The sequence below is a fragment of the Pinus tabuliformis genome, chromosome 1_2 (assembly GCF_031772625.1).
Source record: "Pinus tabuliformis cultivar Carrire ecotype Pingquan chromosome 1_2, CPIR1, whole genome shotgun sequence".
In the NCBI taxonomy this organism is placed as follows: Eukaryota; Viridiplantae; Streptophyta; class Pinopsida; order Pinales; family Pinaceae; genus Pinus; species Pinus tabuliformis.
This window is the reverse complement of record NC_142298.1, coordinates 377,634,424-377,655,379: the sequence shown is the minus strand read 5'-3', so window position 1 is coordinate 377,655,379 and position 20,956 is coordinate 377,634,424. Positions and strand designations below refer to the sequence as shown.

Here is a 20,956-nt window from a genome sequence, read left to right as displayed (position 1 = left end):
TTGGGAGAAGTTGATTTGTTGCTTGGATTTTGCATTTCCAGCTTGTAAGAAATTGATTTTTGGTAATGTAATCATCTTTCATGTGTAACAGAAAGAGATGTGTTTGTTTTGCCAAATTTGCATGCAAATAGCACAAGTGATTCGCTCAACTGGTTGTTGCCAATGTTGTTGGGCACATTACCTCTCAAAAATGCCCATGCATTTTGAGTTTCTAGATGGTAAAACATTTCCAGCACACAAGGGAAATAAGAATCCAAGTGAGCATTATCCTTCAAGAAGAAAATCAATTGCATTTGAATCATTGTGGAGGGACATGGTCAATAAGCTGGAGTCTGGACACAGAATCAGTGTATGGTGCTTTTTTACATCTTGATCAGATTGACAAATTGAAAGCTCTTCAATACTTGGAATCTCAAGAATTGCATGCACCTCCATCTAATCAAGTGGAAGAATAGAGGAATATTGTCATGCATACAAGTTGATGATCATCCTGTACTAACTGATTTCTGCAAAATTTTGGCTAGAAGCATGTTAACTAAACCAACGGAAGAAACATCTAAGGTCACAATGAATATCATGGATCAAAGGGGGAGATAACTGGAGCATGTCTCTTTAAGAACATTTAATGGAATTCAGGGCTTAGGTCACCACTTGCAAACACTGAAATTGACAAGGTTACTCTACCTGAGCTTGTAGAGCATTTCAGTTACAGAATGAGATGTAGGCAGCTTTGATAAAAAGCTTACCCTGGAGCTGCTCATGGTTGGACTGTAAACTACACCTATGGCTAATGAAAGTGCTGCAACAAAAGGTTTTCCGGAAAGACTGAGTGAGAACCCCCATGTAAACAAGCTTAGCTTGGGAATGCATGTGACACAGCGATGGTGAATACAGAAAGAAGGTTTGCTGCCAAAATACGTCTCTTTTAACAATGCAGCTACTTCCATGCTGAAGGGTTCTAGTGCTTATTGAAAATATGGGTCTACTTTATTGGTGTTTCAAGCAATATACCTGCTGTAAATTCCAAAAATTCAGAACATTTTACAATCTGGTCAAGAGAAGAAATTAATACTGTTTGGAGATCGTCCCTGGACCTAGTTTGGATCCTTCACACAGCAGCCAGCATACTCAAGACAGTTCATGGGTTACACCAGCAATAAAAGCATGTAGCAGAGAAGTTTTAAAGAGTAATCAAAGCCTATTTAAGGGAATACCTCACTTCTTAAAGTTGTTAAGGTGTGACTGTTGACTAGTGAAAGGAGCACTCCCATTTAGGAGGGATTTATTGCATATTTTGTGAACAGAAAAGGGTTAAAGGAAGAGGATATTAAGCAGTTACCTAGAAGAGTGTTCCCAGGAGACTAGTGGCGTAAAAAACGTTGCATTTTGACATGGTCAACAAGTGTATTTTAAGGCAGGCTATATAACAGTTTCCTGAGTAATTTAAGGAGGATACCCACGCTTGAAGAGGTATCCGAGGCATATATAGCACATATACAAAGGGTGCAGTGTTCCATCCTAAGAGTTGTCCTATGCACATGCTTTGAGGTGCTTCTTGCACTGATGATTATGCTAGGTCCATGATTTGAGGGAGTTGGTTAACTTGGTCAAGGGGCATCCAACATGAAGGATATGTAAAGGAGCTGTCGCAGCAGTATTTAAGGACGAAAAGGTTATATCATATGAGGATCACCTTTAATGATATGGTTTCACTTGAGACATAGCAGATTTACCCCTTCATTGAAGCATCTTTGGTGGTCCCAAGTCTCGTATTAATATATTTCCAAAGAAAGAGGCCCGCCTTAGGAGGTTGTCCAGCTGAGAGAAGGTCAAACCAGGTTGCTTAACCAGACTTTTGGAAGGAATAGCCATTCCAAGAAGGAATGTTTTTTATCCTAGGAATGACACATGGCAAAATACCAATTCTTCTTGGAGGATGTTGTGAATCTAGAATCCACTTTATTAGTATTTTATTATAAGAGGTTGATCTAGAGGCTGCTCACTTGTTTCTCATTGTTGGATTTGGGAGATTTGTGAAAATTCCTTGAACTGCAATAACTCGATACTATTCTCCTAACTTTAACAGTTTATTTGTCTTCTACTAAATTATTAACAGCAAATAGCGAATAATTCACACTGCAATTCTTCACCAATAAAAAAATACACTGCAGAAATAAAATAGGAATTGAGTAATAGATGCACACAATAAAAAATTACACCATTGTTTTTGGACAATTGTCTCTGGAAAAACCCTGAAGGGAAAATCGGTGCAGCAGATTAGGGTTTTATTATTATGTAGCAATTTGAGAGAAATATTACAACTAGTTGCCTAATTGGCAAACCTCTGGCAATCTACTAGCAAAATAGTTTGGAGAGACCCTGGTCTCCCTCTACAACCGATCTAGCCTCTATCCCGGAAACTCGCACTCCTCTTGGGATTTGCATTTCCTTCAGAAATGCACACTGCTGCCCAGAATAAATCTGCACAGCCCCAAAACTGTCTCTAATTGAGACGTCTTGCCTCCCTCTACCTCTGGAGGGAATTCGCTTTGCTTTCAGGAAACTGATTTGGCACTTGGTAACTAAAACAAGTCTCTTTTGGCGGCTCGGATTGGGGTTTCTGGCTATTCGCACTAGCTGTAGCAGCTCTCTTTGCAAATAATTCAACCCCCCTTCTCTTGTCTCTTTGACACTAGAAAATCACAGGGAATCTCTCCGGAATCTTGCTACTCCAAATCTCTGCTACTCCCTTTCTCCAATGCTCTTCCCTGGCTCGAACTATGCCCTCACTAAATACTGCATACTGGGGAATTCGAACTACCTTGCTCACAAATTGTAAACTGTCTCTTCTCCAAGCCCCTTTGACTTGCTCTTATAATCTCTTGCTAGAGCATCAATGACCAAGATCTAATCATGATCGATGGCTCAGATCATCTTAGACTCCGTCAAATCACTTTTCCGGAAGTCTCTAGAGCAAAATCGATTTTCTCAATTAATACCCATTAATTAATCAATTTTCCTAAGTTAGACTTAGGAACTTTTTAATTATTGATCAATTAATTTAATTGAGAGGTTTCTAAGTGTTTTCTCTTGAAACCTTTTCTGGGTTTTGGAGTCCTTGTGTTCCTTAGCCTCTCTGACACCTTAGAGACTAGAACACCTATCTGATGCTACCATATCCATCAAAAACTAACAAAATTCCCCTTAGGAGCCTAGTTGAAAATCTTATAAAGGAATATGAAAGCCAAGGGTTTTTCTTAATGTGAAGTGTTATGTGCCAGATATACCTAGCAAAGATAGGAAGAAGAACATCAAAGTTGGGCAAGGCAACAGTCAAATTTTCAAGTCCATAAGTCATACAAGGCAATTTTGCCCCTTCTTCTTCTCTCTTATTTCTCTATGCAATTTTTGTGCCTTACGGGGGAATTGTAAAAACTGTCACTAGCATGATAAACTTATATAAAATGCTTAGCCCCTTGGGACCTAGTTACTAAGGAAGTTGCTTTAGAGTGTTTTTTTCACTTAATTAATATTTTTTGCTTTTTAGCAATAAATAATTAATTGAGTTTTTTCACTCACACCCTCCAAAGCTAGAGTATGTCTTAATAACTAGGCTTTGTGTGTGTTTTATAAGTCTAGAGTCAATATATAATACCATACTAGACATTATCTTGAGTCTCGTAGAATTGTATTAGGTTTTTATAGGATTTTTTAATAAGTAAAAAATTCCCGCAATACAGTCCCACTAAGTGTGTATAGGGTTGGTGTTAATTTTGGCAGCTCAAGGACAAATTCCCTCCTTTGGACAATCTTCCTCGTCAAGGAAGACCCCTACTAGCCCTTGGAAGAATTTAATTTGCTTAAGGAAAAATATATTTCAATATGGAAACCCCCATGTGCAAAAAAGGACAGGTCAACACAAGAGTGAAATTGGACACCTTTGGATGGTTGTAAATACAAGTCAAGTGAGTCTCATTTGGAGATCAATCAATCATTCTTCTTTAGTTGTTTTGGCTCGCAGAAGTGTGAGGTTGGTTCACGGAAGTTGGTTCGCATAGGTCCGAAATTGCAAGGTTTGAAGCTCGCACGTATGATTAGGGTTTTTGGTTCTAAATCGCAGGGATGCTTCAGGATATTTTTGGTTGCAACCACAGGCACGCAAGCCTATGAGTGTAGTTGGAACCTAGGGTTTCATTTTTCAGTTGACAGCAAATCCTGACAGTTGACGACAGTTGATCGCAGGCTTCTGAATCAAGGTTTTGATTATTAGCATTGTTGGGTTCATCTCTTGGATGTTGTTTAGTTGATTTTGTTGGATAGTTTTGTGGTTGAAGATATGGATCATTGTACTCTCTCTTTGCTGAAACATTCAATGACAATCTAATAAGAAGAAGAATTTGAAAGGGCTTTCCCCATTGTGGGGTTTTGCCCTAGTCTTCGACCAATCTTGGTGTCTCTATGTATGAATGCTTTTCTTCTATTGTTCCTTTCTATATCGCTACATTGATGATGATATTGTTCTTTCTATATAGTTGCATATGTTGTTGAATAATGTTATAATGTTGTGGGGTGAATTCAGTGTGTAAATGATGAAATGCAATTATCTAAAACAAAGAACAATATAGACCTAAGAAAAACTAACAGTTGGTAATAGGAGACAACTCAGCTCCTCCAATTGGTCGCCATCTCCTTGTCCATCTACCTGCTCTCAACTACTTTTTCAATAAGCAACCTCTTGCCAACTATATAGGATAAATCAAACCATTAGAGTGGACATCTACAAATTTTACCTCTAGGTTATTTCAACCACACATTCACTTAGGCTCAAAGATGGTTTTCTATTTGGAGCACTTCTTATAGTCGTGTGACATTATCTTATCCATCCCCTTTACATATGTTCACACTAGATGCAATCACTCAATATCCCCTTTGGATACTTTCAGGTGGGCTCCTACAAACTCCAAATAGAAACCCACCATCATATCCAATGGCCAAACAAGATTTCCTAAATCTGTCACAAAAGCTTGAGATGGACATGTATCTCATCTTTAAATGCCCCTTCTATTACGCAATCAAAGATCATTACTACTACCTACACCATGAATTGAGTTCTCTCTCCAACTTCGTCTGACATCACAATAAAAATTGCCTTGCTCTCCTAGTGAGAAAAATAATCAATCAAAGACCTCAGTTTTGCTTGCCCCGCCCCATTTGGAGACCACTAAGATGATCACCTCATATTTCCAAGTTGCCCCATTCAATCAGGACTTAGGAGCAATAAGTGACCACCTAAATGTCAAGAAACCTCAAACCACAAATTAGTGAGACCTCAATCACCTCCCAAGTGGCCAACTGACGTCTTCAAGCCCTACGAGGAGTTGTCCTAACAGACGACATACCATGCAGTGTGCACCACCAAACTTGACAGATGGACCAACTCTAGAAGGATCTGAAGTAGGTTGCCTTATTCCCACCAAACTGCCTCCCAAGATTCAGCCAACAAGTCGGGGGTCTATCTGGAGTTTCTTTCCTTAAACATGGGATGGTAGGAAAGTGTGGCAACCTCACTATTATGCACCCCCTAGGATCATACACTGGGGTCCCCTCAACCCTGGTCAACTCTCGGAAGACATCATCCACCATTGCATCAGTCTTTTCACAACGATCAATGACTCGAGCAACCAGCCTATACCTCAATTTCCCTCACCCTCAACCATCAAGACTAGCAAGCCCTAACATACTCTTTCTCTCTCTGTCAATCAACGCCAGAATCTCCAATCTCAAGCCTCTCTATTGTATTGCTTCACTTATACTTACACTGCTAGGGTATAGCTTAGCTAAACACTTAGTTATGCATTTTTTTTTTACGGTCTTGTTGCTTTCAGCCTTTCAGCATTGATATAGAAGTTGCTTTCGCACCCCCTCATTGTTCACACTGGATATACATCCTAGTCTTATTGACCTGCTTTCGTGGTTATATGTCGCACATTATCTTATCTAAAGGCATAGGTAGAAGTTGAAACCATTCTATCCATGGGCATATCATGGGAGCAGTTAGGATTTTTAGAGAGCGTCATGGTTGATAAGGGTGGAGCCTGGAAGCGAAAATCCCCAGTTGCCAATGCTAAGCAATAAAATGTTATGCCATATTTGCCATAAATGGTAGTTAAGAATCTACCATTGCCACGTATGTCAGACCAATTGGGGCAACGAAATATAAAATTGAAACTTCCATATTTAATGCTTATACAGTTAATGGATATTAATTTTAAGGAATTTGATGTGAAATCCTAACTGAATTACAAGTTGGTGCAAACATATGTGCTGTGTATACTGTCTGCATTCCTAGCAAGTAATTATGTGCAACTAATTCAGGCAGTTCGTTACTCTAAGACTCTGAAGCACCTAGGAGTTTGCCTGCGATGAATGAAATGGAGAGCAACGAAGAAAAAAACACGAACCTTAGTAGGATTGTACCTTATTCTATCCACAAATAATCAGGAGTTCTGCCCCAAAACACGTAATGGTCTTTCAGCTCCTCATTCCTATAATCTTGCATGGACGAGAAATTTCACTCGCTTTTTACACTTATCTACTTGAACACACGTGAGAGGGAGGAAGCAAAGGTATTAAGCGGTCAAAATGATAACAATGTGACGATATTATAGTAAAGTTTGATGGGACTTTACAAATGTAAATTCTATTATACCAATTATATATTCTTAGAAAATGTGAAATAAAAAACTAATCATGGATGTTAATACTAAAGACGGAGAACAGTGCGAATGTATTAAGGAAAAGTTTGACGGTATCAGCAATGTGACGATATTAAGGTAAAGTTGGATGGAATTTTACAGTGTAAATTTTGTTATAATGTTTGTCATAGGAATTTATTATATCAATTATATTTATAAGGTTTGTTATAGGAATTTATTATATCAATTATATTTATAAAGAAAATGTGAAATTATTTAGTGTGAACTTAAAAAATTAATATGGATCTTAATAAAAAAAATAATCTTGTGATTTTTAATTAATTTCAAATAATACTATAAAGATTATGCATTCAATGTTACATACTTGGATAATTGTGACATATGTCTCCACATTTAATATTCCCCAAGATAATTGTGACATATGTCTTCACATTTAATATTCCCCAAGAGGCTATGGCATTAGCATTAGGGTTTACACTTTTAATAGTGACACAATGTTAGGGAGCCATAATCTATGTAAAAGAGCAATTTTACTTTATTCTAAGGTGTAAAAGGTTGGTAACACAGGTGACGTTAGATACCAGTAACTTACCAGCAAATAACTTACGAGGTTATCTTTAGCCTTGTGGACGTTAAAATAATTTCTTTCTTTCTTCTTTCTACATTTGGAAGAGCATTGTTGAAAAGGAGTTTTAAGCTCTATCTCATGTGAATTTCAAAGTTTGTTGTGCTCTCTTGTCTATGCTTATTGGGTGTGTGCCAAGAGAAGTGTGGCATAGGTTGCATAAGTTTCTCCTCACTTTGTGGTCGAGGCTCGAGTCTATCTAGAATTATTGGTTCCTGTCTAGGGTGTTGGTATATTTGTTAGTATTTTTTGGGCCGCTAGGTTGGAATTTTTGTTTGAGGGGTCTTCTCACTTCTGAACGGGAACTAGACATGTTTTTAGTTTCTCTCCTTTCTCGGATGACAATCTTCTTTGTCTCGGAGCTTTTTCAAATTGTTGTCCTTTTCCTCTATGCACTTTACATATTGTATCTCATCACTATTGAACATTTGTGGGTATATCGTCAGAGGACCAATGTCCTTTTGGATAGACCGTATTAAGTTTGTTTTCTCTGGCTCTGACATTGAACCTGGTGCATGCCTGGAAATGACGAGTTTCTCCCTACTGTGAATGAAGTGGATCACCTCCTTCAATATTTCTAGATCATACAAAGATATTGGTTTTCGATGTTGTCATAAATGGTGGAAATGTTTGGGATGTTGATGTTGTTACTGTTGTGAGGGTTGGCTGTTTTTTTTATCCATCGGAAGGTTGGATTTACAGTTCTCTGGTTGTGGCTTCCATTGCTCTGGGGTGGTGGAACTTTCTCCGGTGATTGCTCTAAGATTTTGCCTTTTTCTGACATCGTTTTTTATTTTATTTTCTAACTATCAGTTCACTGGGTATGTAGATTGGACATATGTCTTTATTACATTCTCTTGGTCGGTTGGCATACTTACTCCTTTCGAGGTAGACTATTATGTGTTATTGATTTGGCCTTATGCAGGAATGTAACAAAATATAGATATAAACAAAAACACAGAGATGCAGTAGGAATAAAACTTCATTTCATTAATATCGAAGAACTGGAATATGCTTACATAAAGAATGGAAATGAACTAGCTTGGGCGATGGTAGTTTATCTCTGAGAATAGATGTGGCGGCTACATGCCTCTGAACTGTGTTACAATGAGGCTCGAAGGCCTATTTATTATTAAGAAATAATGGAAAACCCTAAACATCCAAAAACCTAACCCTAGGAGATGAAGCGCAAAAACTATGGGCCTCGTTTGGGTAAATTGGTGCATCAACTTCCCGAGGTCGTAACTTTGGCATACGATCTTTGTTTGACGCGCACAATACCTCGTTAGAAATATATATCTGAGGACTACCATTTTCGAATGCAAACATCAACCAAAGGCCCTTAGTTGCCTAGTTTTCCCCAAAAAAGGGTTGCTTTGGGCCTCAAAATGACTCTGGAAGTTCATGACCCAAAAAAATTGCCAAAAATAGTAAATTGTGCTACAATTAAGGAAACTGGAAAATTGAAAGAAACAGTGGTGGGGGTCCAAGTGGAATAGGTAGGTGGCCTCCAATATCCACCTGGATCAGTCCCCCCCCCCCTTAGGAAGTAATGGTCCCCATTGTGTTGAGTGCCTCCATGAGATGGGGAAACTTCTTTTGAACTTGGTCCTTGGTGAGCTGCTTGCCTTGGTGCAAGAGTTGGCCAGCTTTGACAACCTGATATAGTTGGATCTTCTATTTGCGAGTGCTCTTGATCTGTGTGTCCATGATCCGATCAGTTGTGGCATGTTCCATGCAGTCTGGGTTTAGCTTTGTTGGTGTGAGTTGTTCTGCAATGTCTGATGTGTCCAGTAATGTTAGAAAGTATGGTCGAAGGAGGTCCACATTGAACACTGGGTGCACGGCAAGGAATGGTGGAATGTTGAGCTCAAAAGAATTGTCTCCCATAGCCTTGGTAATGGTGTAAGGCCCATATCAGAGTGGTATGAGCTTCCAATGGGCTTCGATAAGGCATTCTTTCTGCAAATGAAACCAAACTTTGTCGCCCACCTGAAACTTATGTGGCACTCGATGTTGATCATGTCGCTTCTTGTACTTGGCATTTGACTTCTCCAAGATGTCATGAACCTGCTAGCGGATGTGTGGATGCGTTCAATAAATCCAATTTCTTTATCAACCTCGGACAATACATGTGTGGATTTTGTCTCTGTAGTCGCATGAGGCATGGCAACATCAATCAGACATAATGGTTGAAATCCTAGGCCCACTTGAAAGGGACTACGACCAGTCGAGTTATGGAGAGTTATGTTATAACTGTGTTTCACATAGGGAATATTATCATCCCAAGTTCGTGGATGCTTGGAGTTGTACATGTGGGGTATGTGTATTATCATCCTATTGACGACCTCTGTCTGGTCATCAGTGTGGGGATGGAATGCAATCGACTTTGTGAGCTTGGTGTCCATTAGTGTCCAGAGGCTTTCCAGAATGTGCTCAGGAACCTGTTATCCTGATCTAATATAATGGTCTACAGGATCCCAAAATGTACCCGCACTCGTTCAAAGAAGAGTTTGGCAGTGTCCTCTGTTGTGATACTCTTCTTGTAGGCCGCCAATATAGCCATCTTAGAAAATTTGTCCACGGCTACAAATACACAACCATTACCATGCTTGGTAGAAGGGAGGCCAGATATATAGTCCATGGAGATGGATTCCCAAGGCTAGCTGGGAGTAGGCAGAGGAGTGTACAGACCTTGCTTCTTGATGGTTGGCTTGGCGATGGTGCAGGCACTGCAGGATTTGATATATTTCCCAATATCTTGTCGAAGTTTTGGCCAATAAAAGTACTTTTGTAGTACAGCCATAGTTTTCTCCACACCAAAGTGTCCTGCGACCTGACCGTAGTGCGCCTCCCAAATCAGCTTAGCCCGCTCGCTTGAAGGAACACAAAGGTGGTCCAAGTAGCATAATAATGCGTCCTGGAGGTGGAAATCATGAACTTGCTTGCCATCTACTAGCATCTGGGATGTGGAAGTGAACTCTGGATCATTTTTATATAGTTGCGGCCATCCAGAGGTCTCGTGGCCACAAGAGTTGAGAACAATAGTCAGTGCTGCAACTGGGGGTCGGTTGAGGCAGTCTGCAACATGATTGGTGCTGCCCTTTTTGTATTTAATGTTCAAGTGGAATTGTTGCAGATATGTAGACCACTTCTGATGGCAATCATTCTGCAACTTCCCTTATGTTTGTATAAACTGAAGAGGTTGGTGATCGGTGTGGATGGCCGTCTCCTTCCCTGTAATTTAATGCTTCCATTGAAGACAAGCCTACACGATAGGTGGGATACTTCTGAATTGTATTGGAAAGTATCTCACTATGATAGGCCACTAGATGCTCGTGTTGTTTGAGAACTGCACCAATAGCATAGTCGGAGGCATTTATCTCAATTTCAAATGTTGTTGCAAGCCTGGAAATGTGAGTACTGGTGCAGAGCAGAGGTGGTAATTGAACTCAACGAATGCATTACATTGGGACTCGGACCAGGAAAACTTTTTTTCGCTCCGCCCTTGGTAATCTGACTCAAAGGCCAAGTGATGTGGGAGAATCCCAACACGAACCTTTGATAAAAAAATTGCAAGGCCCAAAAAGTTACGAAGCTCTATTAGAGTGGTCAGGGCTGGCCAATCTCGAATGACTTGGATCTAAGTTGGAACCACATGCACGCTATGCTCATGCCAAAGGTGCATTTCTCCAAGTTGGCATAGTTTGTGTTGTCGAAGGGTTTGAAGGACCCGCCGAATGTGTTGCAAGTGTTCTTCCCAACTCTTGTTGAAGATGAGGATGTTGTCCAGATAAACAACCATGAAGGAGTTGGTGAAGGGTTGCAAGATGTCATCCATTAGCCTCATAAAAGTAGCAGGGGCATTTGTCAACTCAAAGGGAATTACTAACCATTCAAAAAGGCCTTCCTTGGATTTGAAGGTAGTCTTCCATACATCTGTGGGCTCTATTGGTAGCTGGTGATAGCCAGACTTCAGATATATCTTGCTAAAATACTTGGCCCCCTTGAGTTGGTCCAGAAGGTCATCAATCTGTGGGATTGGATACCTGTTCCTGACAATGATTTTGTTTAGTGCCTGATAATCAATGCAGAGCCTCTAGGTCCCATCCTTCTTTTATACAAGTACAATCAGGCTCCCACAAGGCGAGGAACTTGGTTGGATGTGCCCTTTTTGTAGCAACTCTTGGATTTTCCACTTGATCTCTTCATTTTCTAGAATGGAGCGGTGATATATCAGCCCATTGGGTAGAGGTTCCCTAGGAGTCAGAGCAATCAAATGCTTGAATTGACAGTGCAAGGGTACCCCTGTGGGTGAGGAGAAGATGTCCTTGTTTTCTTCCACGACTGTATCCACCTGCTTTTGCTGCATGGAGGAACCCTTCCCCGGGGCCATGGATGTGGCTACGATCTTCCCCTTACTTTGAGAGTGAATAAAAAAGAAAACAAATTTCCCGGTCTGGGATATGACATTACTGCATTCCTTAGCAGAGATCAAAGAGATGGGAGTAGGTGGGGCTACCTCCGGTGTCTTGTGTAACTTATTACCCAAATAAATAATAATAGTGTGAGGCCTCGACTCATATACAGCATGACACTTCGACAAGTATGGTTGGCCTAATCATACATCATAAACTTCAAGAGGAGCAACATCACATAATACCTCATCCGTGAAGGGCTTGATGTTGTATGGAAGGCGACATTGTTGGTTGACGGAAAGATCTCGTCCTTGGTGAAGCCACCTGATGGCGTACGGCTGCGAGTTTGGTGTGGTCAGTAGGCCTAACTACTTCATGACCTCTTCTGAAATGAGGTTATGCTGTCTCCCGTTGTCGACAATGAATTGCAGCGGCGAACCCTTCACCCACATTTGTGAGTGGAAGAGATGCTCCCCCTCCTCTGGATGTTCGGGCTCAATATTATAGATATTGGTGGTGGAAGCAATAGTGTTGGGCTCTACATCAGTAAGCTTTTTCCCTTTGTCATTCCCCTTGTCGGGGTCTGACTCAAAGTTGGAACATGCATCTGATTCTGAAGCCTTCAACTCGACCACCAGTGACTACTTGGCTTGACACTCACTTGCGTTGTAAGTGGGGCTCTTATGGAACTCACACCACTTCCCTATGTGCTTCTTTATCTTTGTGGTGTTTTTCCTTTCTTGCGTCTTCGACGGTTTGTCCTAGGTCACCCCGCCTTAACTTTGTCCTTTGTTCTACGGTTTGGGGGTGCCTTTCCCTTGCTTCAGATTCACAAATCTAAAGTATCACTTCTTCACTTCTGCTTGATCTTGATAGTGTATTGATAGGCAGCACAAAGCGAGGATATTTCTAGGAACTCCATCTCGTCTTGGATGTATTTGTGTAGACAACTGCGGTACTTGAGTACCAGATGTCACTCAAAATCCTTGATACCCAACTTCATGCTAAGGGTATGAAAATTATTTGTGAACTCCAGAACGTCTTAGTCCCTTCCCTGTCGTAGTGTGGTCCACTTTATTTACTTATCTTCATAGCTCCCGATAGGGTAATACTACTTGATGACGTCTCAGACAGAGTTCCAAGTGGGTGCGGCTGAAAATAGTGAGGGTTCCCCCCATCCTTATGCTCACAGTAGGTTTCCTACCAGTCTTGGACATGGGGGGCGACTTTGAGGAGTTCAAAATTAATATTTTTCCTACTCAAAAATTGATGAATCGAAAGATACCCTTCCAATAGATTTAACTATCTATCTATGGCATCTGCATCTATCTGGCCTTCAAATATGGGAATTTCAAAGTTGACTTGTACCTTGAAGGGAGTGGTGCCTCCAGAGTGGTTTTCAAATGAAGCTGTGTCGCATGTGGGCATTCGCCGAAGGATCTGGTCAAAGTTGCCCATCATTGCGTTCCTTTGTCGCTCGAGGGATTCTTCGAGCAATATTTTGAAGGGATCTCCTACTCCATCGTCTTTCTTTTCTTCCGCCATGGGAGGTCGTCGGGGTTTGCAAGGTTGGTCTTGCAAAGGTTCAACCAGTTTAAGCCCTAACTCCTTATACCGTGACCTTGTTGGGGACATGCAAAGAAAAACAGAAAAAGAGCAGACCGCTCTGATACCACTGATCCAGACTTATGCAAGAACGCGACAAAATATAGAGATAAACATAAACACAGAGATGCAACATGAATAAAACTTTATTTCATTAATATCAAAGCACTGAAATATGCTTACATACATAATGGAAATAAACTAGCTTGGGAAATGGTAGCTTATCTCTGAGAAGAGATGTGGCGACTACATGCCTCTGAAATGTGTTACAATAAGGCTCGAAGGCCTATTTATTATTGAGAAACAATGGAAAACCCTAAACATCAAAAAACCTAACCCTAGGAGATGAAGCACAAAAATCATGGGCCCTGTTTGGGTAAATTGGTACATCAACTTCCCAGTGTCATAACTTTGGCATATGGTCTTCATTTGAAGCACACAATACCTCGTTAGAAATATCTATTTGAGGAATACAACTTTGGAATGCAAACATCAAGTAAAGATTCATGTTTGCCAGGTTTTCCCAAAAAACATCGTTTAGGGCCTCAAAATGACTCCAGAAGTTCAGGACCCAAAAAACTACCAACAATAGTAAATTGTGCTACAATTAAGGAAACTGAAAAACTGAAAGAGGTAGTGGTGGGGGTCCAAGTGGAATAGGTGGGTGACCACTAACATCCACCTGGAACAGTTATGATCTGGGATCTAGGTAGGTGGGAACTCTGCACATTTTGAGCTCTTGATAGATGTGATGACATTTCTTTTACATAAGATCTCTCCCCTGTGCTCTGACGCTTACATTAATTTTTCCAAATTGGGAAACTGGATGTGGCAGCGTGGTTGGATGCTTTGTGGGACTCTCCTCGAGGATCTTGGTGTGACATTTACATTTACTCCCATTTACTTATATACCTCGGGGTACATGCATTGCTGATGATTATTGCCATTTTTTGGGACTGTCAGTGGGTTGTTACTTTGCTGATCTGTACATGGTATGTATTCCTTTTTATCTCATTATTGTTGATCTAGATGTTTCCTATCCAAGTTGGTGGTTCGGGCCATGGATTGTCCTGATTTATTTAAAACGAATGTCTTATATCACGAAGCTTTCATTTGAGCTACTTTGGATGTCGAACTGGCACACAAAAAAGCTCGTTAGGTGGCGGGACACTTGGATCCTTTGGCTCCCTTGCATAATTCTTCGTTTAACAATCCCCCATCTCGTGTCTGAAATGCAAATGAACAAGTACATTTTTTGCATATTACTTCCACGTGACCGCATGCGAAGAAGAAGAATCGAGGAAAAACTATAGGGGAGGTCACGTAGACGAAACTCTTGAGCATATTACCAGCCTGCAAAAATGTGCACTTGTGGGTCGATGAGTTTTCTCGGATTTACAGGAACATGAGATGTGTGACTGGGCTTCATCACAGTGGAAGATTTTATTAGGATATACTCCTACAGTCAGTAGACTTATGAACTCCTGGTATAGCTTCCACTTTTTACACTAGGAGGATTTGGAGAAAATTCTCAAGACTCCCTGGGTGTGAGGGCGAATTTTTCTTTTGCTACACAGATGGTATATTGGGTTCAATCCCCTTAGAGACACACCAAATAACAATATGATATGGGTAAATCTCCCTAGTTTTCTCAATGAATTTTGGACCAGACAGGTACCGAAGGACATCAAAGATGCCATTGGCTGTTGCATATATGTTGACCCATGATGCCTGAGTGCGAGGGATAAAAGGGTGGCTTGTATTTTGGTCAAACTTAGTTTATCTGGGGGACTTCCGGTCCACATCGACTTGGGATGGGAGCAGATCCACATTCACCAAAGGTTGGATACTTGGGAATCCCCTTTCGTTGCCTTTTATGCCATCACACTGGACATCTCATGGCACGTTGTCCACGGAAACACTACATGGCGGATGGAGATGGTGGACGCGGGAGAGGTCGTCGAAAGCCACACCCCAGTCACAACAATGCATGGTTGGAATGAGCATGGGTAATGTATTTGCCCCATTGTCTTCTTATATTAATTTGGATTGTCAGTACTCATCAAACTCTTTCTCCTCCCTCTCCTCCCATGCATATTTCCCCTCTCCCGAGGATGATCGGACCCTTATTGCGGAACTTATGAAGGTATCCTCCCAGCCCTACCCTTCTTTGTCCCCTCTTTCCCAGGACTCTTCCCCCACCCATGTATCCCACCCAAATTATTGACAGATAGTGAACATCTAATGATCCCCATGTGCTTTATGTACTTATTGAAAGTCCCCTACAATTGGTTCACCCCTTGTAGGCTTCCCCTTGAGGGCCTCAACCTTCTTCTTCCCACCTCCCTTCGAATGACCACGCTCTGTTTTCTTCCCCTCATAACTCTATTGGAAGTGACATTGAATTTCTTCTTGTTAACCCTGTCATGGATTTGGCGTCCCTCTCTATCCATTGTGGAACAGAACCCCTAGCGCCCATCCATTAGCCCTAAATATGCCCTCAATATCACTATCTATCGTAAGGGGGCAAGGGTAGCTTCCATTTTAGAGGTCGTTCGAAGATGAAATCCTTCCCCTTCTAGGAGTCCTCTGATCTTCACGATATTCCCATCCATACTACATATGATCCTCGGGCCCTTAGATCAGACGAGATCGCGCCTCAGGCTCCATGATGATGTGCCTATCCTTAAACTTATGGGGTCTGAGGGATTCCTATAAGTTTCTCTCCCTCAAAAAACTATTTTTCTCAGTTCATCCTTGTATCATTCTATTACAAGAAATGATGACGGTTTCTGATAAAGTCTTCGAATATTTTCGACGTCTGTTCCCAGAATGGTATATGGTGGTGGTTGAATCTCAAGGTCTTTCTGGTGGGACGAATGCACTTTGGGATCCCCGATGGGAATCGTTGAGTGCTTTTAAATGTTTTGCCAACATTTTCCTAATTGGGCACTTCGTGGTTAGGCAGAACAAATCCATTTTCTAAATCTATATGCTCCATATAGGGACAGAGCAACTTTCTGGGATTGACTAGAGGCTAGTGACATATTAAAGGTTGGTTCTTTAATCATAGCTAGAGATTTCAATGCCACCCTTTCTATGGAAGAATGTTGGGGTATACATTGGAGGAGGGACCCTCTGACGGATAGGCTACAACAACTATTTTTTTCAAATAATTTGATGGACATCATGCCCAACCCGTTGTCTCTCACATGGCATAATGGCAGATCTAGGGAATTTCACATTGGAAAAAGGCTGGATTGTTTTTTGGTGCATGAAAATTTGCTAAAATGCTTGGGGCACCTCCACACTTTGGTACAACAAACCTATATATCTGACCATCTCCCCATCATATTACAATGGTGGTCTGAGTCAGTTCAATTGGGAATTCCTTTTAAATTTAACCAGGTATGGTTGGAGGATGAGGAGTTCAATGATTTTACCAAAACCTCTTATAATTCTGTGGTTTCAATGCTTGATACATCAGCTATGAATATCATCCTAAATAAATACAGTCCTTAAAAAGTAAGGTATGCATCTGGGAGCGTTAGAAGAAAAAATCAATGTACATGGATTTACAACATATAATGGTGGAGATGGAATGCCTCGGAAGAATCATGGAAAGAGGTCCTTCCCATCACTTATTGAAAAGATAAAGGAGATGGAGGGGAACAAAAGGAAGATTCTACACATACAGGAGGTCACATGGCATTTGAAAAGATGGGCATTATGGCTAAAAGAAGGGGACCGAAACACAAAAAAATTCCACAGGTATGCAATTCATAGAATAAATCTAAACACTATCTGGCACATTGGATGGGAAAATGATACTCAGGTGCACACTACAACATATATTCAAAGGTAATTTGTTTCATATTTTAAATCTTTCTACAGTGCTCTTAATGGAACTCATATAGAAGATCAAATGTGGGGATCAAATAGTTATCCTACCATATTTGATGAGGCAAAAAATCAGCATATTTATAGGCGTATTGAAATGGATGAATTACATAGGGTCCTCAAATATTTTGCAAAAGATAAGTGTCCTGGATCGAATGGTTGGATCGTTGATTTTTTTCTTCACTTCTTTAACCTCATGGGGATGGAAATTCTGAATATGGTTGAATCATCTAGGATTAATGGTAATATTTTTGGGGCCATTAATTCCACTTTCATTTCTCTCATTCCAAAGAAATATGAGCCAGACACCTTTATGGATTTTAGACCCATCTCTTTGTGTAACGTCACCTACAAAGTGATATCTAAGATTATTTCAGAACGCCTAAAGTCGGCCCTCTATACCTTCATCTCCAAGGAACAATATGGCTTTATGCACAATCAATTGATACATGATGTCGTGGCCACGGCCCAAGAAAGCCTTCACTTCATCCACACAAAGAAAATGGAGGTGATTGTTATGAAGGTGGACCTGCAGAAATCTTATGACTACATGGATTGGACCTTTCTGCATCTCATTCTGTCTACGATCAGACTGGAGATGTATAACATTGAATGGATCATGGCATGTGTGACCTCGGTACAATTTGTAGTACTCATCAATGGTTATCCCTCTAATATTTTTGGTGCTAGTAGGGGTTTACGATCGGGTTTCTCTCTGTCGCCCCTTTATTTATTCTTGTTATGGATGGACTCAATCATAAAATCCGAGAGGCAAGGTCTGTGGATATTTTCTGTGGCATTAAAATGGAAGGGATGACGAAGTTACCCATAACTTCTTTGTTGACAACATCCTTACATTTGGGATAGTATCCAGAGCTCAGTGACAAGCTCTACATCATATATTCCAGAGATTTGGAGAGGCATTGATTTTGTAGGTAAATGAAAGAAAATCACTTATGCTATATGTAGGTGGAGACCAAGAAGGTATTTATTTTATTGATGGTATTTTTGGAGTGGCTACACAACCCATGTGTGAGGGCCTTACTTATTTGGGTTTCAGGATCAAGATCAACAACTACATGATTGTTGATTGGTTATGGATTATTGATAAATTTTGCATGAAATTATTTGGCTGGTCACATAGATGCCTTTCTATGGGAGGAAGGGTCACTCTTGCACAGTCTATCCTCCAACATATTTCGGTATACTAGGCTCACTTATTATGTCTTCCCACAACAATCATTTCCAGAATCTGCAGCATTATAGCTCACTTCATATGGGAGGGCACTATGGAGGAATGTAAATTCCAATTGATTAAATGGGTGAAGATCTCAATCCAAAAACTATATGGAGGTTGGAGGATATTAGACGTGAAAATATTTGGATGGGCACTATTGATCAAGTCTTTATGGCGTGCTTTATTTTGTGAGGGCTCTTGGAGGGATATCATTTAGGCTAAGTACATTGGACACCGAGAAGTTGTGGATTGGATCAAGGATGGCCACATTGGTAAATGTTTTGGCTCTAGTATCTGGATGATCTCATGTAAGATTAAATATTGGTTCCTCAAGCGCATCCACTAGTCTTTGGCATAGGTATTAGTATTATCATTGGTCGAGACAAAATTATGGGGGTCGATTCAGAAAATTATCTCTTTGAAGGTATCATCGATAGACTCCATACACGGGGATTAATCTACATGGCACAAGTCATTCAATCCTGGCATGGAATATTCCTTGTTTGGAAGAAGGTGATAACCTTGGATTGATGGGACAACATGCAATAAGCTGCGAAAACTATATCACATAACTCAACAGATCGGGACTATGTAAGACAGAGGAGGCAACCATATATCATGGGATGGAATTTTCCACAAAGGTTCTGTTGTGGTAGCTGATACTTACCAATACATAATATGCTCTAGACTATCACTACAAAACAAGAGTTGGTTTTGGAAGTTTTGGAAATTGTAGGTCCCTATCAAGATCATCATTTATTCTTGGTTGGTCTGGCAAGACAAAATGCTGATATGGAAAATTTTTAAAAAGAGAGGCATACATGGACCAGGATTGTGCGTTCTATGTAAATATTCTACTGATAGTAATTTACACCTTCTGTTGGAATGCCCGATTGCTACTCATGTATGGAGATGGACCTCTTCCTTCTTTAATTTCCCACTTTGTACTCATCACTTGATTGAACAATGTTTGCTATGGTGGAGTGGGAGATGACAAAAAAAAATCAATCCATTTTTATATCTTCTGTGAATTATGGAAAGAGAGGAATGCAATCATATTTGACAATATTCCACTTAACATACACAAAATATGTTCCAACATAGTGACGTGGATGGGTACTCAGCATAAAAAAAGAACACGAGGAGAAAGACATGAGCTATCGATGTATACTTTCTAACATCTCATTCCCTGCAGGATATTTCGATGGAGCAACTCAAACAAGTGCATGTGGATGTGGAGCATGGCTGAGATTATATCATAGGAAGCAATATAAAAAAAATTGGTTCGATGGCAACTGTAAAAACATGAGAGCATAAATCTTGGCATTATGGTGACTCATGTGGTTTGAAAAACAAATTAATTTGGATTCTATTAACATATATTGGGATTCTAAGGCCCTCATTGATGGTATGTTGGGTATTTCTACTCTTTCCCCTCCAAATCTTGTCGGTTGTCTAGACCATATTCAACATCTTAAACAGTCCTTTTCAAACGTTACCTTTCAGCACATTCTCAGGGAGAGGAACTCTATTGCTAATGCTCTGTCAAAGAGGGGTCCACTGTGGCCACTGGCTCGATGAACTTTCAACTTCTGGAGGAAAATACTTTGTCTAGGGTGGGCACCTTATTGCTCCCTTAGTACTATTACAGACAACATACTTTTTGTTGTTTTGAAATTTTTGCTTATTTCATGGAACAAATTCATATTTTGATCCATGTTTTATGTTTCTCCATTTTGATGCCTAATGACATGTTCTGCGGTATTATTATTTGTTTCACATGTTGGACATGGGTGACTATCTATTTCCCATATATGAGAACTTACATATGTATGAAAATTTCTGAATATTGTACATGTACATTATATAAACCAGTGTTTTTTCCTTTGAAAAGAAAAATATATCTTCTTAATGTTATTCTAAACCCTTGTTGCTTCAATGTCAAACTCATCGATAACTCTTTTTATATTAAGCATTTTACATCAAGTGTTTTAATGATAATGTCAAACCTATTATGTGTCAATTGAGTAGTTAACTCCTTACATGTCAACACCGTGATGTTAAGCGATTGCATGAGTGATTAAAGTTAGTCACAACAATGAACCTTAGGTGCCCAAGTTAAAGATTAAGTTTTATTAAACCATGTCATGGTTGACTTGATTTTAAGGAAATGAATAACTATTATCATCCCTTCTTCTTTATCTAATCATTTGAAATTGACTTGATTTATTAACGGTTCTCTTGTGTAAACATGAAATATGTAGCATCACAAAATCTTTTAGCTTCGTAAGTATCAAAATATATCTTCAATTATTCTAAACAATTATATAATTATGAGGTTCGGTGAAGCAACCTTTCTTCCACGAAGATTATAAAACACAATATTTTTCTACAATAATATAACTTCTCTTCAATTTTGCACTATTATGATGACAATATTTAAGCAATATTTTGC

At 40.0% G+C, this 20,956-nt stretch overlaps 1 protein-coding gene across 4 annotated transcripts in view; it reads right to left on the bottom strand.

The window, feature by feature from the left end:
* Positions 1–6,639, bottom strand: part of LOC149205949 (uncharacterized) — a 78,679-nt gene extending 72,040 nt beyond the window's left edge. For 2 of the 4 annotated variants that reach the window (XM_089393592.1, XM_089393591.1), the window contains exon 1: positions 6,462–6,639. The gene's annotated coding sequence lies outside the window, so the exon portion shown is untranslated. The remainder of the gene's footprint in view (positions 1–6,461) is intronic. The other 2 variants (XM_089393594.1, XM_089393593.1) reach the window with 2 other exon arrangements.
* Between the last annotated feature and the right edge of the window lie 14,317 nt (positions 6,640–20,956).